Source organism: Formica exsecta, unplaced genomic scaffold (assembly GCF_003651465.1).
Source record: "Formica exsecta isolate Colony F162 unplaced genomic scaffold, ASM365146v1 scaffold129, whole genome shotgun sequence".
In the NCBI taxonomy this organism is placed as follows: domain Eukaryota; kingdom Metazoa; phylum Arthropoda; class Insecta; order Hymenoptera; family Formicidae; genus Formica; species Formica exsecta.
The window spans coordinates 64,494-70,171 of NW_021848622.1; positions in this window are offsets into that span (position 1 = coordinate 64,494).

Genomic DNA, 5,678 nt, shown 5'->3' on the forward strand with positions numbered 1-5,678 from the left:
CACACACACACACACACAAACAAAATTTTGCGTTTACATCCTCTTCTCTTTAGCATTATCGCATCGTCGTTCTCGCGATTTTCGCGAATCTTTCCAAAAGCCCACAAAGACTATAAGAAGAAACAGACTTAAGTTTGCTCGAGCAAGCTCGGTTTTCAGTTGAAAGGACGAGGGAACGGGGCGAGTTGCACAAAGTCAGAAAATTACGAGAACGAGGCTGGCGGATATCGAATAATCGCCAGTGGTCGAACCAGTTGGCCGCCGTTGTCGATACGACGATGTCGCAATCGCTCGACCGTAAACTGGACCCACTGGGCCAGTGGTCAACCGTGAATGGCCGACCACGCCCTTGTGCACCTTTCACACACAATTCTCCTTTATATTAAATGTTTCGTTATAAATTATATCTGTAAAATCAACGCGCGCGAAAAGCATATTTTACGAGCGCCTCGTCGACGTGATTTTTTCCATGATGGATAATAAAACGTCATCTACTTGTCCATGATTTTCAAAAAATTTAAACGCGATTAGAGTACATTCGCGATTTCAAAGCAATCTGCTGAGTAATCATTTCTGCTCTAATGTTGGACAGATTTTAAACATTTTTTATATCCGCCGATTCGGCAATTCTTCTATCCTCTCTCGAACGGATTGTCAACCGGGCGGCTATTATACTATGATGTCGATGTAACGGACTCAATCGGTGTTACAGAATGTAAAGACAGCGTTCACTCGCGCCGGGATTCGAGATGACGAATTATTTTCATCCGAAGCAGTCGGCAAAGATGGTGTCTGTGAACGATACTCGGAAAGTTATTAAATCATATGTAATTAATATTAAGAGGATGCCGGATACCGACAGAATGCGAATATTAGTAGGATTGCAAAATATTTTTGTTGATTATAGATATCAACAAATCCTTTTCCATAATTAAAGTATACATAATAACGGAGTGCGGGGTTTATGATTTCATATGAAAAGTGAAAAAAAATTTAAAAATTACAGTTTTGTTATCGGCTTCTGCCGTCAATATTTACTTAATATAAAAAACCTGCAACTTGCACGTGCCTAACAAGTGAACTCCGCACTCGGCATTTTATCAAAGAGTATTAGTGAACTTCGAGAAGTGAGTTTAGAAGCTTTATAAAAAAGATTTTACTATGCAACATTTTGCACACCGAAATGTTTCTTATTAGGCTTTCAAATACATTTTCAAACGTTCACTTATATTCCTTCATGCATTTCCGAGTGGAGAGGTATCCTATTTTGCACGTACACACCGCAAAACCCTTATATTAAGCAAATATATAATTATTATGGCCGGTAAAACAGGACGGTCCGGCATCCTCTTAATCGAGAACTTCTCGAATATATGATAGCAAGAATTTAGCAAGAATATATATATATAGAATATATATATATATAATGTTTAATAGAGAGAAAATAAAAAACTCTCCTTTTCCATATTAATAGATAGACTTTTCTAGACAGAATCTGTTTATTTTATCAATTTTTTGAAAAAAAATCTTTCTTTTCGGAATCTCTACCTCTGACTTTTGTCTAAAACGAGACAACTTATCTGTTAGATATATAATATTAGAAAGCAATAGTTTTTGTAAGTACTTAACTAACTATTTACAATAAGATATAGAATGCAAAATGGTGGCAAAGATATTTCTTATGAATAATTGTTACCAGGAAGTGAACGGACGTTCCTTTAATTATAAACAGCTAGACAAAGATCGACCGAGGAACGCCAACTATGTTCCGTACTAACGAACATCGATAGACGATAGCATGGCTGGAATGTTTACTATCGTACATCTGCCATTAGCACGTCCGATCTCGCTACGTCACATTTCATCCCGATTGCCGGATCTTTCTCCCCCAAAAAGTTCTGCAAAACTTGAGAGCGAATGAAAACTAAAGTTGAAAGTCATTTTCGCAACGAATCCGAACCGGCATACTCTCAATATTTTCTACTCTTTCTTCTCGTAATTTTATATTCGTAAAGTACAATATATACCTAATACATGATAAGTGAATATTTTCAAAGATGTTGATGAACAAATGTTTAGTAAAATTGTAGTGTTTTAGAAACACACATCTATTATTTAGATTTATTTTTTTCTATATGAAACCGTTAACATGATTTTGATAACAATCATTTTTTTAATCGCGATTTTAATAAACATTGAATAAAATGACTGACTATGACTTGAATGAAAAGCGTGCCTCTTCTAAAACGCGTTTGAATGAACTAATAAGATATTTTTGCACATATTCACTTTCGTCAGGTTCTCTTTACGCGCGCCATATATATGTATATATAAGATTTTAGGTATCATTTCGACATAATTTCTCACCACCAGCTTTCGATACATCTGTTCTTAGTTCAATAAACATAACGTCGAAAGAGTTTGTTCGTGGTTTCCGTTTGGGAGCAGAAGGAGGAGTGGAGGGAAGGAATTGAACGAGGCGAGGTAAGAAATACGAAGAAAGCGGCATTAGCGTGCTAAGCAGATGCAGATGAAACAAATGGATTCACTCGGTGACCGTCGTAAATTCACAGTATCGCGACACGATCCGTACACTCTCCGCACGAACGTAGGTATACGAAGGCTATGAGGCTGTGAAATTTGCTCGGTATCTAGGAAGGCAAGAATATCTTAACGTCTGCCTAGCTAGCCCCCCCCCCCCACATTGCACAAATTCAATAAAAAAATAATATAATTATGCGCTAATTATGCGCTCACTAAATCCATAAAAAAAAAATTTTGCGCTCTTTTAGTTTAGCAAAAAAAAAAAATTTTTTTTGTGGGGGGGCTGAGTGGACGGTCAGCGAGCCCCTCCACCCATGAATAACAACTAATTTCGAAAAACGAATACGCAGGATTTATGCGCTAATTATGCGCTATAATCTCCTGATAATTTTGATTTTTGTGCTGCAACCCTTAAGGGACTTCCCTCTTGATGCAAAGGGCGAGATCTGCAACCCTTAAGGGACTTCTTTCTTGATGCGAAAAGCGAGATCCTTATACAACTCGTTTAAAATCGCAAAAATGGGTAAATTAACTATACACGATAAGTCTTCGATTTATGCGCTATCATATCGATATGATTTTGACTTTTGTGCCCTTAAGGGACTTCCCTCTTGATGCGAATGGCGAGATCCTTATACTAAACCAAAGACATCAAATTATTTTATTTGACAGGGTATAAATAGAAGACTTATCGTGTATAGTTAATTTAGACACTTTCGCGATTTTAAACGAGTTATATAAGGATCTCGCCTTTTGCTGCTAACGCGAATGATATATTGCATTATAATAAGTGATAAATATAAACGATACATTACGTTGGACAATAATTTGTCGGTCTTTCGTGATGCAGGAGTGATCGATGTTGCATCCATCCGAGAACGTTTTATATACCAGCGCCAGTTTGTCGAGGTAAGATTATTAACGACGTGAATTATTATTTGTGGCTCTTATCGCGATCTGTACACGACGGGCTATCACTCATTTTTCATAATTCGACATTTGTGACCGAGTTCGAAAAACGGCAGGATTTTATTTATTATTTTATATATACCACCCGTGTATGTAATATTTGAAAAATCAAATGTACACATACAGAGAAATACAATATATATATATAACGCGCGAGAGAATTTCGAGATTTTTTCTTCCCGTCCAATGGAGAGGAGGGTACTGACTTCCATCCGGTCATCGATTCCTGCTAAAGTCATCGACACGTGACTGCGCGACCGGTCCTGCAATCCAGTTCCGTCGCGGCCCAATCAGGAGGAGGGCGATCAGGCGGAGAGGACGAGTGAACGTCGGTCTCGGGCGAGGACGAGGAGTCTCTCGATCGCTATCGTCGCGGATCAAGGACGCGTCCGCCTACACCGTCGCTTCCCGTAGTATACCGTTATTACCGAATTCCGGCCTTCTTTTCCTCCCGCTCGATCGAATTCAGAAATTCTCTCATCTTTCTCTTTATTTCACACGTGCACGTCTCGATTCCGTGTATGTGTGTATATATGTGTATATGTGCGCGTGTTACGTGGCTCGATGACCCCGGCTTATCCGATTCGCTCTCTCGTAGTTTCCGTCCGTTGGAATCCGGATGCCGAGCGACCCGCAGCTGCTGCACTCGCGGCATTCTTCGCGCGTTGCGAAATCGCGCGTGCTCCCTGTGGCGTGTCGCGTGTATACCTCGTGTGTGTCAGCGTGTGTAGGTGGCTAGACGCTCCCTATCGCCGATAGTCAACGCGGGTGTCGTAGTCATTGATGCGCTCGCGCGTTCACGTATGCGTGTTTGAGAAGTGTACAAAGTGTTGAGGGAGATTCGAAAATTTTTGAAATTTAGACCGAACAAAGGATTGCTTAGGCGACGTAGGAAAATTAACTTTTTACAGAATAAACGACAACTTGTGTAAATGAATATGCTTGTATATATATGTGTGTATAATTAATAAAGTACAAAAAAATTTATATAAAAAATATATTATATATTTGTTTTTCGAAATTAGTTGTCATTAATGGGTGGGGGGGCTCGCTGACTGTCTACTCAGCCCCCCACAAAAAAAAAATTTTTTTTGCCGAACTAAAGGAGCGCAAAATTTTTTTTTTTTATGGATTTGGTGAGCGCATAATTAGCGCATAATTATATAATTTTTTTATTGAATTTGTGTGTGCAATGTGGGGGGTCCAGCTAGGCAGACGTAATATCTTATCTACGCATATAAAAGTGTAAATACAGAATATTTAAAAAAAAATATGATTATATATACAATAATTACATAGATTCAAGTTCCTTCATTTAAGAGAGAACGCGCGCGCGTAAGAATTTTATAATAATTTTATAATAAATACACATACACACACGCACACGTGTGTGTGAATATCGTATTACATTATAAACTTGCACTTAAGAAACCAGGCAATTCCAGTTTTGATATTTTTTAATTATCTTTTTTATTTATTTATATTTTATTAATTTTTTTATAAGTGAAAGATAGAAAGTTAATTTGAAAAAAGGAACGATTCATTTCTCTTGAGACATTCAAACGATTCAGCTTTTTATGTTTAAATTATATTATATATATAAACAGAGTATTTCATAAAACCAAAAAAACCGCTAATGCAACAGAATATTGTCAAGATATAATCATACATCGTACTAGTGATTTTTTTTGTGCAACACCTTGTTCATAATATCACTTATACAAAAGCTGAATATTTTATTATACTATCTTCTTTTAATTTTTTTATATCTGTTAATTAAAATTATATTACAAGCTGTATACTCTGTAAAATTGTACTATTATATAATTAAAGTAAACACTACAAAATTGAAACGGCTCTCTTGTGAAAAACACCATTTCAATTACCCGGACAATCAAGAGGCGAACACAAACAAAAATTAAAATAAATATATTATATTTGAATATATATATATATAATATAAATTAATATTAGAATATATAACTTGCAAAGACAATCACATACAACATCTTGTTTATAATGTCATTTATACATGAAAAATCTCATATTTCTATTTTATCATCTTCTTTCACATTTGTATATCTGTTAATTAACATTATATTTCAAATTGTATATTGTAATATAATCGTATTATATATATAATTGATATAATAAATTAAAATAAA